Source organism: Hyperolius riggenbachi, chromosome 1 (assembly GCF_040937935.1).
Source record: "Hyperolius riggenbachi isolate aHypRig1 chromosome 1, aHypRig1.pri, whole genome shotgun sequence".
Taxonomy (NCBI): domain Eukaryota; kingdom Metazoa; phylum Chordata; class Amphibia; order Anura; family Hyperoliidae; genus Hyperolius; species Hyperolius riggenbachi.
Genome location: NC_090646.1, coordinates 309,364,728 through 309,378,240, shown reverse-complemented (window position 1 = coordinate 309,378,240; position 13,513 = coordinate 309,364,728). Strand labels below are relative to the sequence as shown.

At 49.4% G+C, this 13,513-nt stretch overlaps 1 protein-coding gene across 9 annotated transcripts in view; it reads left to right on the top strand.

Annotated features, from left to right (window-relative positions):
• The window catches only part of ADGRL3 (adhesion G protein-coupled receptor L3), a 2,975,920-nt gene that overhangs the window by 2,343,680 nt on the left and 618,727 nt on the right, over nucleotides 1-13,513 (top strand). The gene's annotated exons all lie outside the window — the stretch shown is intronic.

The following is a 13,513-nucleotide window of genomic DNA, read 5'->3' as shown; positions in this document are numbered from 1 at the left end:
CAGATTGCGCTATCAGCGCCAATCGAGAGGCAGGAATGCAGTGAGGGTTTTTTCTCATGTGTCCTCATCGCCTGCTCCTTCTGCCGACGAACCAATGCAAATCGGACATTCTCGGTTGACTCGAGCCGAGAAAGAGCGTAAAAGGGCAGAGAACCTTTGTCTATATTGTGCAGAGCAGGGTCATATTGCTCAAAATTTCCCCAGGAAATTGGGAAACGCTGCTGTCTAGGTGTAGTTAGAGGTAATACCCTAGACGCACAGAACTTATTTCTAAGTCAGAATAATCGGTTACTTCTCCTGTGTTCCATTTCCTGGGGGAATTTTACTGTTTGTACGGAAGCTTTTGTGGACTCTGGGTCCGCAACCAATTTTATAGATTATGAATTTGTGAAAGGACTGGGGGTTCCCTTACAGCCCTTAGACCGACAAATAGTCGTCACCGCAGTAGATGACTCTCCTCTACAGTGTAGATCACCTCTCTCTCAGACCCCAAGGTTGTCATGTACGATAGGGGTTCTACATAAGGAGAGCCTACAGTTTCTTGTTTTGCGCATGGCAACCTCCACCGTTATTCTTGGTATGCCCTGGTTACAGCTCCATTCCCCACAGATAGATTGGGCCTCAGGTCAGTTACTCAGCTGGTCACCTTATTGCCATACCCATTGTTTGGGGAGGATTGCCATGTGTGCTGCCAAGGTAGAGGTCAAGGGGATACCCGCACAGTACGCTGAGTTTTCGGATGTGTTTTGTCCTAAATCCGCTGATAAACTCCCACCACATCGGAGTTTCGACTGTCCTATCGACCTAAGATCTGGTTGTATGTCTCCTAGGGGTCATCTCTATAATCTTTCCGGTCCGGAGAAACAGGCAATGCGGGAGTATATTACTGAGAACCTGGCAAAGGGGTTCATCCACCCTTCTCGGTCACCGGCCTGGGCGGGGTTTTTTCTCGTTAAAAAAAAAGATGGTGGCCTTAGACCCTGTATTGACTACCGAGGTCTAAACAAGATCACCATAAATAATCGCTATCCATTACCTCTGATAGACGATCTCTTTGGCCAGATTACCAATGCCACTATTTTTTCAAAATTGGACCTACGTGGGGCATACAACCTGGTACGCATTAGGGCTGGTGACGAGTGGAAGACGGCCTTCAATACACCCAACGGGCATTACGAGTATCTAGTTATGCCCTTTGGGTTGTGTAACTCCCCGGCCGTCTTCCAGGAGTTGATTAACGAGGTCTTTAGGGAGGTGTTGGGGAAGTTTGTCGTGGTATATCTCGATGACATATTGATTTTCTCTCCAAACCTCGTGGAACATCGCAAACATGTCAAATATGTGTTAAAGAGGTTGAGACAAAACCTATTGTATGCAAAACTAGAGAAGTGCCTCTTTGAGGTCACTCAAATTCCTTTTCTGGGATACATCATCTCAACGTCAGGGCTCTTTATGGACCCAGAAAAGGTTTTGGCTGTCCTAGAGTGGCCGCAAGCGGTGGGCTTGAAGGCCCTTCAGAGATTCCTTGGTTTTGCTAATTACTACCGGAGATTTATCAAGGGATTCTCTTCGGTAGTGTAACAAAATGCGGAAGCGCAGCCGCTCGCTCTTAGAGCGGGGCGGCTGCTTCCGCATCCAGCATGGCACTGCCGACGCATGGAGGAGCCGCTGCACGCCGCGTGAGCAGCGGTGAACGCGGAAAGGCCGCCGTGTGCAGTGCGGTGGCTCCCGCGGCGGACGCCAGGGAGAGTGCTGGTGTGGCTGGGACTCGTAGTCCACCAGCAGTTAGAGTGACGCGCACGCGCGCACTGAGGCAGAGCACATATGACGGTCAGAAGTGAGTCAGCTGACCAGCCTGGTCAGCTGACTCTGGCCCCACTCCTCATTGGTCCAGCACTTGGGGAGGTGCTGGAGGGGGGCCTGTGTATATATACTGCAGGCTGTTCAGTTGCTGGTTGTCTGGCGTTGCGAACACATACGTGGGAGCACTCAGACCTGTAGTCAGATCCTTAAGTGTGCCGGGACCAGCTGGAGCTGTAATCCTACACTTAGCTAGATTCTGTTGATAGCTTAAAGTACTAGTTTGATTGTGATTATCTATTATGACCCTTTGCCTGCCTGACTATCCTCCTGAACTCTGATCTTGTACCTTGCCATTCTGATACTCTGTTGCCGAACCCCGGCTCATCCTTAGACTCTGCTCTGCCTCCTGATCTTGTACCTCGATATTTCTGATACCCTGTTGCCGAACCCTGCCTGTACCTGGACTCCGCCTCTGCCTTCTGAATCTGTACTTTATCTGTCCGTGTGTTACGACCTGGCTTGTCCGACCTCGAGAACCGACCTTACTATTGGAGGCGGTTCCCCGTCCTGTTAGTGACACTTCCTCCTGAGTGTCACTTTCAGACTAACCTTCCTACTGTCAGCCTGACTCCTCCCGCCTTGGAGAGTTCAGATCTTCGGAAGGAAGCCGTGCAGTACTCCTCACTGCACTGAGGCCCAGTCCTCTAGTGTTACTGTTACACCAAACACTACACTCTACTCAGGTGAACAGAGGTTAGCTGGTATATCGGATTATCGGTGATACTGCAGATCACGTATAATCTGGTATACATCTGTATTCCCAGTGATACTGCAGATCACCGGTAATCAGATCCTCTCTGTGCTTCACCATTCGTTACAGAACGCCAGACCCAAAAAACAAAATGGACGCACGCACTGGTCCTCTGGGTGAACTTGCCACTTCGGTGGATAATGTCAATCGAGTGCTGGGTGAACACAAAGCATTGATTGAGGCTCTGACAGGGTCCGTCCAAACCCTCCAGACGTCAGTGGATGAAGTGCGATCCCCTCCTAGCGCAGACATACGCATGCCCATTCCAGAACGGTTCTCTGGCCACAGATCTGACTTCCGCAATTTTAGGAGTAGAGTGTTATCATATTTTGAATTAAGACCCCGATCCTCTGGTACTGAGGCCCAGAGAGTCACGTTCATCAAAACTTTACTGGCCGGTGACTCTCAGACCTGGGCATATAACCTGCCCCCTAGAGACACAGCTCTGACCTCAGTAGAGGAATTCTTTAAGGCCATGGCAGTAATTTACGACGACCCAGACCTTGCTGCGACCTCTGAGCGGAAGCTCAAGCTTTTACGGCAAGGCAAGGGTCCAGTTGAAGAGTACGCGGCCGAATTTCGTAGGTGGTCAGTTACAGCCAGGTTTGACACCTATGCCCTGCTGGATTACTTCCTGTCTGGGTTGTCGGATGAGGTCTTCGACCTAATGTTAAGTTTACCCGAGCCCAAAACAGTCGATGAGGCCATCTCATCGGCCATTCGAATCGACCGTAGGCTACGCCATCAGAGACAGACTAGGGGCAGTCATCGAGTCAGGTTGACTTCCTACGCAGCGCCTCCTGCTGCACCCCTAGTAACTCCATCTCCCTCTGTCTCATCGTCTCCGGTCTTACCTCCACCTGAGCCGATGCAGATCGGTCGGTCTAAGTTAACCCAGGTGGAGAGAAGACGGAGAATGTCTGAACAGTTATGTTTGTACTGTGGTGAAGGGGGGCATAGGGTACGAGACTGTCCCGTTAAGCCGAATAAGAATAAGACGGGAAACGCTACCGCCTAGGAGTTGTAAGTGGTGACACCCTAGGCGCTCAACTCACACCCCTAAAAGAAAACCGTTTGCTCCTCCCCTGTACGATTACATGGGGGGACAAATCTGTAGCCACGGAGGCCTTTGTTGATTCAGGCTCTGCGGCTAATTTTATGAGTACCGAGTTTGCAGAGAAGTTGGGCATTCCCCTCACCCCAGTAAAACCACCTATCCAGGTTACTGCCGTGGACGACTCCCCGCTACAAAGGGACCGTCCGCTGTCTCAGACACCAGAGGTGGAAGTCATTACTGGGGTACTGCACAGGGAGAGTTTAAGTTTTTTTGTGTTACACATGATTACTTCCACAATAGTCCTAGGTATGCCCTGGCTGCAGCTTCATTCGCCACAGGTTGATTGGGCTACAGGACAATTAACTAGTTGGTCAGACTTCTGTTCCCAACAGTGTCTAGGGAAAGTGACATTAGGTCAGACCAAGGTTCATGTGGAGGGTGTTCCCGAGCAATACTCCGAATTCTCGGATGTATTCTGTCCCAAGGCTGCTGATAGGTTACCTCCTCATCGCCCTTTCGATTGCCCCATCGATCTCCGTGCCGGTTGTATGCCCTCTAGGGGTCACCTCTATAATTTGTCGGGACCGGAGAAAGTGGCTATGCAGGAGTACATCCGTGACAATCTAGCCAAAGGGTTCATTCGCCCTTTCCAGGCGCCTGCGGGGGCCGGTTTCTTTTTTGTTAAGAAAAAAGACGGAGGTCTTCGACCTTGCATCGATTACCGTGGCCTGAATAAAATCACGGTGAAGAATCGTTATCCGTTACCACTGATAGACGATTTATTTACGCAGGTCACAGACGCTAAGATCTTCTCAAAATTAGATCTGAGGGGTGCATACAACCTGATCCACATTAGAAAGGGCGATGAATGGAAGATGGCCTTCAACACACCCGACGGGCATTACGAGTACTTAGTGATGCCCTTCGGGTTGTGCAATGCGCCAGCCGTCTTCCAGGAATTAATCAACGAGGTATTCAGGGAGGTGTTGGGTAGATTTGTGCTTGTATACCTTGACGATATACTAATCTACTCCGACAACCTCTCCGAGCACAGGGTCCATGTCAAATTTGTGTTGAACAAACTGAGGCAAAATATGCTGTATGCCAAGTTAGAAAAATGTATTTTTGAGGTGACATCCATCACGTTTCTGGGGTATGTGATTTCTACCTCAGGTTTGTCAATGGATCCTGCCAAAGTCACAGCTGTCCTAGAATGGCTGCAGCTGGTGGGCCTGAAAGCCCTCCAGAGATTCCTGGGGTTTGCAAATTACTATAGGAGGTTTATAAAAGGGTGCTCCACGATCATTGCACCCCTTACCAGTCTCACAAAAAAGGGGGCAGAGACTACCCACTGGTCTCCTGAGGCTCAAAATGCATTCTCTAGGTTGAAGGAATTGTTTTGTTCTGCACCGATCCTGAGACATGTTGACACCACTTATCCATTCATTGTTGAGGTTGATGCCTCGGAGGTCGGGGTAGGGGCTGTGCTGTCTCAGCGATCAGGGTTACAGGGAAGATTACACCCCTGGCGTACTTTTCTCGTAGGTTCTCTCCGGCAGAGAGAAACTACGATATAGGAAACAGAGAGCTCCTGGCCATTAAATTGGCCTTTGAAGAGTGGTGTCACTGGCTGGAAGGAGCAGAGCACACAATCACGGTTTTTACGGACCACAAGAATTTAGAATACATCGAGGGAGCTAAGAGATTAAGTCCCCGTCAGGCCCGATGGTCTTTATTCTTTACAAGGTTCAGATTCATAATTACTTACACTCCAGGCAGCAAGAACATTAAGGCAGACGCTTTATCCAGGTGCTTTGAGCCAGAGACAGCACAGCCCTCCGTCCCTGAGACGATTGTTCCGCAGAAATTGGTGCTGGCTGCAACTGATACTTGGGAAGACTGGAAGGAGACGTTGAGCCCCTTCCAGCAGGACATGCCGGAAGGGAAGCCTGAAGGGGTTATGTTCATTCCCTTGCCCTTCCATCTCCAGATCCTAGAAATGTTCCATGCACATAAAAATGCTGGACATCCCGGAGCCGCAAGAACACAAGATCTTGTGTCCAGATGTGCTTGGTGGCCTTCTTTAGCAACAGACTGCAAGGAATTCGTTAGGGAGTGTGCAGTGTGCGCAAAAAGTAAACCCTCCCGGCTGGCACCTGTGGGTACCTTGCAGCCTTTACCCACCCCGAGTGAGCCATGGACCCATTTGTCCATGGATTTTGTGGGTGAGCTTCCCAAGTCAGAGGGCATGTCGGTCATTTGGGTGGTAGTCGACCGCTTCAGTAAAATGGCCCATTTTGTGCCCTTGAAAGGACTCCCCTCGGCCCAGGAATTGGCCGGCTTGTTTATCACACATGTGTTCCGGCTGCACGGCATTCCGGAAAACATAGTGTCGGATCGGGGAGTCCAATTCGTCTCTAGATTCTGGAGGGCATTCTGTCACCAAATGGGCATGAAGCTGTCGTGTTCATCATGCTACCACCCATAGACCAATGGTCAAACGGAAAGGATTAATCAGTCTTTGGAGCAATTTTTGAGGTGCTACGTTGCAGAAGCACAAGATAACTGGGTCAAGTTTTTGCCTTTCGTAGAATTTGCACAAAATAATCGAAAGAGTTCGTCCACTGGGTTTTCTCCGTTCCAGATAGTGTCTGGAAGAATGCCCAAATTCTCACCATTGCCAGTAGCCGCCACTCCGTTTCCAGCTCTGGAGGCCTGGCAAAGGTCCTTTAAAGACATTTGGTGGATGGTGAGAGATGGTTTGGAAAAAGCATTCCGAAGTCAGAAGGGTCAAGCTGACAAGAAACGCTCTTTGGAGTGGAAGTTCCAGCCAGGAGACTTGGTTTGGGTATCCACACGTCACTTGACACTAAAACAACCTTCAGACAAGTTGGGCCCCAGGTTTGTCGGTCCGTTCCCGGTAGCGAAAAAGATCAACAATGTTACTTATTCCATTGATCTTCCCGCCAGTATGCGTGGGGTTAGGTCCTTTCACGTATCTCTGCTTAAACCAGCAGTCCATGTGGGCCCTACTCCTCCTCCTCCTGTGATTGTAGATGAACGACCTGAATTCGAGGTAGAGAAAATCTTAGATTCACGCATGGTACAGAACTCAGTACAATATCTGGTGCATTGGAAAGGGTATGGCATTGAGGAGAGACAATGGGTTCCTGAGAACCGCATGCATGCAGACGAATTAAGGAAGGAGTTTCACGCCTTACATCCCGAGAAACCTGGTAGGAATTGTCCGGAGTCCACTCCTCGGGGGGGTTATGTAACAAAACGCGGAAGCGCAGCCACTCGCTCTCAGAGCGGGGCGGCTGCTTCCGCATCCAGCATGGCGCCGCCGCCGCATGGAGGAGCCGCCGCACGCCGCGTGAGCAGCGGTGAACGCGGAAACGGCGGCTCCCGCGGCGGACGCCAGGGAGAGTGCTGGTGTGGCTAGGACTCGTAGTCCACCAGCAGTTAGAGTGACGCGCGCGCACGCAGTGAGGCAGAGCACATATGACGGTCAGAAGTGAGTCAGCTGACCAGCCTGGTCAGCTGACTCTGGCCCCACTCCTCATTGGTCCAGCACTTGGGTAGGTGCTGGAGGGGGGCCTGTGTATATATACTGCAGGATGTTCAGTTGCTGGTTGTCTGGCGTTGCGAACACATACGTGGGAGCACTCAGACCTGTAGTCAGATCCTTAAGTGTGCCGGGACCAGCTGGAGCTGTAATCCTACACTTAGCTAGATTCTGTTGATAGCTTAAAGTACTAGTTTGATTGTGATTATCTATTATGACCCTTTGCCTGCCTGACTATCCTCCTGAACTCTGATCTTGTACCTTGCCATTCTGATACTCTGTTGCCGAACCCCGGCTCGTCCTTAGACTCTGCTCTGCCTCCTGATCTTGTACCTCGATATTCCTGATACCCTGTTGCCGAACCCTGCCTGTACCTGGACTCCGCCTCTGCCTTCTGAATCTGTACTTTATCTGTCCGTGTGTTACGACCTAGCTTGTCCGACCTCGAGAACCAACCTTACTATTGGAGGCGGTTCCCCGTCCTGTTAGTGACACTTCCTCCTGAGTGTCACTTTCAGACTAACCTTCCTACTGTCAGCCTGACTCCTCCCGCCTTGGAGCGTTCAGGTCTTCGGAAGGAAGCCGTGCAGTACTCCTCACTGCACTGAGGCCCAGTCCTCTAGTGTTACTGTTACACCAAACACTACACTCTACTCAGGTGAACAGAGGTTAGCTGGTATATCGGATTATCGGTGATACTGCAGATCACGTATAATCTGGTATACATCTGTATTCCCAGTGATACTGCAGATCACCGGTAATCAGATCCTCTCTGTGCTTCACCGTTCGTTACAGGTAGTAGCCCCTCTTACTAGTCTAACCAAGAAAGGGGCTGACCCTTATCAGTTGTCATCGGAGGCCCAGGCCGCATTCAATACCCTGAAGAAACTGTTTTGCTCGGCACCTATATTGAGACATGTTGACATCGCTCTTCCCTTCATAGTAGAGGTAGATGCCTCAGAGATCGGGGTGGGGGCTGTGCTGTCTCAGCGCTCGGGTCTGCAGGGCAAGACACATCCTTGTGCCTATTTCTCACGCAGGTTTTCTCCTGCTGAGAGAAACTACGATGTGGGCAACAGGGAACTGTTGGCCATCAAGTTAGCCTTCCAAGAATGGCGCCATTGGCTGGAAGGTGCAGAGCACACCATTACTGTATATACTGACCATAAGAACCTGGAGTACATTGAAGGGGCTAAGAGGCTCATACCTCGTCAGGCCCGCTGGTCCCTATTTTTCTCGCGTTTTAGATTTGTTATCACGTACACTCCAGGTTCCAAGAACATTAAGGCAGACGCTCTCTCCAGATGTTTTGAACCGGAGACAGCTCAGCCCGCACTCCCCGCGAGCATTGTACCACACAAGGTGGTGCTGGCAGTCACTGAAACCTGGGGGGACTGGGCAGTCACACTGGCGCCTCACCAGCTAGATACCCCAGAAGGGAAACCGGAAGAGGTCCTCTTTGTTCCACTCCCGTTCCGTTTGCAAATCAAATTCCATGCCCATAAGAACACAGGTCACCCGGGGGTCACCCGCACTCTAGATCTACTCACAAGGTGTGTTTGGTGGCCTTCATTGGCCTCTGATTGCAGGGAATTCGTCAGAGAGTGTGTGGTGTGTGCCAGGAGTAAACCGTCTCGCCAGGCTCCAGTGGGTACCTTACAACCCTTGCCAGTTCCAAGTGAACCATGGACCCATCTGTCCATGGACTTCATTGGCGAGCTTCCCAAGTCAGAAGGTATGACTGTGATATGGGTGATCGTGGACAGGTTCAGCAAGATGGCCCACTTTGTTCCTCTTAAAGGATTCCCATCAGCTCAAGACTTAGCCGACCTCTTCATACAGCACGTCTTCCGATTACATGGGATTCCGGATGATGTGGTATCGGATAGAGGAGTCCAATTTATATCAAAATTTTGGAGGGCTTTTTGCCATAATTTGGGAATGAACCTGTCCTTCTCGTCTGGGTATTACCCACAGACCAACGGGCAGACCGAGAGGGTTAATCAGGCACTGGAACAGTTCCTGAGGTGCTATGTGGCAGATGCACAAACAGAATGGGTTAAATTATTGCCCTTTGCTGAGTTTGCACACAACAACCTGAGAGGCGCTTCAACGGGCTTGTCCCCTTTTCAGGTTGTGTCAGGAAGGTCTCCTAAATTTTCCCCATTGCCGGTGTGCTCCTCTCCCTTCCCAGAACTGGAAGAGTGGCAGAAGGTTTTAAAAAACTTTGGGGACAAGTAAAGGAGAATTTGGGAGTAGCCTTCCAGAATCAAAAGAAACAGGCCGACAAGAGACGGTCTGTTGAGTGGCATTTTTCTCCTGCAGACATGGTGTGTGTGTCAACAAGACATTTGGCACTCAGACAACCGTCCACCAAGTTGGGGCCCAAGTTCATAGGGCCTTATGCGGTGGCCAAAAAGATCAATGAGGTCTCATATATGAATGATCTCCCAGCCAGCATGAGAGGTGGGAGATCGTTCCATGTTTCTTTGTTGAAACCAGCAGTATATGTCGATTCCTCCCCCCTAGTGTTGGGCGAACAGTGTTCGCCACTGTTCGGGTTCTGCAGAACATCACCCTGTTCGGGTGATGTTCGGGTTCGGCCGAACACCTGATGGTGTTCGGCCAAACTGTTCGGCCATATGGCCGAACTAAGAGCGCATGGCCGAACGTTACCCGAACGTTCGGCTAGCGCTGTGATTGGCCGAACGGGTCACGTGTAGTGTTGGGCGAACATCTAGATGTTCGGGTTCGGGCCGAACATGGCCGAACTCCGAACATAATGGAAGTCAATGGTGACCCGAACTTTCGTGCTTTGTAAAGCCTCCTTACATGCTACATACCCCAAATTTACAGGGTCTGTGCACCTTGGGAGTGGGTACAAGAGGAAAAATTTTTTTAGCAAAAAGAGCTTATAGTTTTTGAGAAAATCGATTTTAAAGTTTCAAAGGGAAAACTGTCTTTTAAATGCGGGAAATGTCTGTTTTCTTTGCACAGGTAACATGCTTTTTGTCGGCATGCAGTCATAAATGTAATACATATAAGAGGTTCCAGGAAAAGGGACCGGTAACGCTAACCCAGCAGCACACGTGATGGAACAAGAGGAGGGTGGCGCAGGAGGAGAAGGCCACTCTTTGAGACACAACAACCCAGGCCTTGCATGAGGACAAGAAGCGTGCGGATAGCAATTTGCATTTTGTCGCCATGCAGTCATAAATGTAATACAGATGAGAGGTTCAATAAACAGGGACCGGAAACGCTAACCCATCACAGATGTTCATTGTTCATGTTACTTGGTTGGGGTCCGGGAGTGTTGCGTAGTCGTTTCCAATCCAGGATTGATTCATTTTAATTTGAGTCAGACGGTCTGCATTTTCTGTGGAGAGGCGGATACGCCGCCGATCTGTGACGATGCCTCCGGCAGCACTGAAACAGCGTTCCGACATAACGCTGGCTGCCGGGCAAGCCAGCACCTCTATTGCGTACATTGCCAGTTTGTGCCAGGTGTCTAGCTTCGATACCCAATAGTTGAAGGGTGCAGATGGATTGTTCAACACAGCTACGCCATCTGACATGTAGTCCTTGACCATCTTCTCCAGGCGATCGGTGTTGGAGGTGGATCTGCACGCTTGCTGTTCTGTGTGCTGCTGCATGGGTGTCAGAAAATTTTCCCACTCCAAGGACACTGCCGATACCATTCCCTTTTGGGCACTAGCTGCGGCTTGTGTTGTTTGCTGCCCTCCTGGTCGTCCTGGGTTTGCGGAAGTCAGTCTGTCGGCGTACAACTGGCTAGAGGAGGGGGAGGATGTCAATCTCCTCTCTAAAGTCTCCACAAGGGCCTGCTGGTATTCTTCCATTTTGACCTGTCTGGCTCTTTCTTCAAGCAGTTTTGGAACATTGTGTTTGTACCGTGGATCCAGAAGGGTATAAACCCAGTAATTGGTGTTGTCCAGAATGCGCACAATGCGTGGGTCGCGTTCAATGCAGTCCTAGGCCGAAGAGGTCATAGCCTAGGGTCACAAAACCTGTTTATTGGCAATTTCAATGGTGGCGAGTCTGACGTACATAAATCGCAGCAATGGCCGTTAGCAACATCTGAATCTCACGAAATGTCTCATGCAGGTAGAAGACATATTGTTAGACTTGGGCTCCAAAGATGGGTTCCCTACATCTCTGCAAACCAGAGTTACAGGGCTCCAAATTTGGTAAAATCCCCCATAGGCTTTCATTGGGCCTCCTATTTACAGTTCCAAAATCTCACATCTTTTCAAAGGGCAATTACTCAGCAGTGGCAAATTTTCTAGCATTGTAGGGACCCTTAGGGGGAACATGACTGGTGAGTTTCGGGCCCCTAGGCCGAAGAGGTCATAGCCTAGGGTCACAAAAACCTGTTTATTGGGGCTATTTCAATGGTAGTGATGGTGACGTACATAAATCGCAGCAATGGCCGTTAGCAAAGTCTGAATCTCACGAAATGTCTCATGCAGGTAGAAGACATATTGTTAGACTTGGATTCCAAAGATGGGGTCCCTACATCTCTGCAAACCAGAGTTACAGGGGTCCAAAATTGGTAAAATCCCCCATAGGATTTCATTGGCTCCCTATTTCACTTTCCAAAATCTCACATCTTTTCAAAGGGCAATGGCTCAGCAGTACCAAATTTTCTAGCATTGTAGGGACCCTTAGGGGGAACATGACTGGTGAGTTTCGGGCCCCTAGGCCAAAGAGGTCATAGCCTAGGGTCACAAAAACCTGTTTATTGGGGCTATTTCAATGGTAGTGATGGTGACGTACATAAATCGCAGCAATGGCCGTTAGCAAAGTCTGAATCTCACGAAATGTCTCATGCAGGTAGAAGACATATTGTTAGACTTGGATTCCAAAGATGGGGTCCCTACATCTCTGCAAACCAGAGTTACAGGGGTCCAAAATTGGTAAAATCCCCCATAGGATTTCATTGGCTCCCTATTTCACTTTCCAAAATCTCACATCTTTTCAAAGGGCAATGGCTCAGCAGTACCAAATTTTCTAGCATTGTAGGGTTTCTTAGGGGGAACATGACTGGTGAGTTTCGGGCCCCTAGGCCGAAGAGGTCATAGCCTAGGGTCACAAAAACCTGTTTATTGGGGCTATTTCAATGGTAGTGATGGTGACGTACATAAATCGCAGCAATGGCCGTTAGCAAAGTCTGAATCTCACGAAATGTCTCATGCAGGTAGAAGACATATTGTTAGACTTGGATTCCAAAGATGGGGTCCCTACATCTCTGCAAACCAGAGTTACAGGGGTCCAAAATTGGTAAAATCCCCCATAGGATTTCATTGGCTCCCTATTTCACTTTCCAAAATCTCACATCTTTTCAAAGGGCAATGGCTCAGCAGTACCAAATTTTCTAGCATTGTAGGGACCCTTAGGGGGAACATGACTGGTGAGTTTCGGGCCCCTAGGCCAAAGAGGTCATAGCCTAGGGTCACAAAAACCTGTTTATTGGGGCTATTTCAATGGTAGTGATGGTGACGTACATAAATCGCAGCAATGGCCGTTAGCAAAGTCTGAATCTCACGAAATGTCTCATGCAGGTAGAAGACATATTGTTAGACTTGGATTCCAAAGATGGGGTCCCTACATCTCTGCAAACCAGAGTTACAGGGGTCCAAAATTGGTAAAATCCCCCATAGGATTTCATTGGCTCCCTATTTCACTTTCCAAAATCTCACATCTTTTCAAAGGGCAATGGCTCAGCAGTACCAAATTTTCTAGCATTGTAGGGACCCTTAGGGGGAACATGACTGGTGAGTTTCGGGCCCCTAGGCCGAAGAGGTCATAGCCTAGGGTCACAAAAACCTGTTTATTTGGGCTATTTCAATGGTAGTGATGGTGGCGTACATAAATCTCAGCCATGGCCGTTAGCAACGTCTGAATCTCACGAAATGTCTCATGCAGGTAGAAGACATATTGTTAGACTTGGATTCCAAAGATGGGGTCCCTACATCTCTGCAAACCAGAGTTACAGGGGTCCAAAATTGGTAAAATCCCCCATAGGCTTTCATTGGGCCTCCTATTTACCGTTCCAAAATCTCACACCATTTCAAAGGGCAATGGCTCAGCAGTGGCAAAACTCACCAGTCATGATCCCCCTAAGGGTCCCTACAATGCTAGAAAATTTGGTACTGCTGAGCCATTGCCCTTTGAAAAGATGTAAGATTTTGGAAAGTGAAATAGGGAGCCAATGAAATCCTATGGGGGATTTTACCAATTTTGGACCCCTGTAACT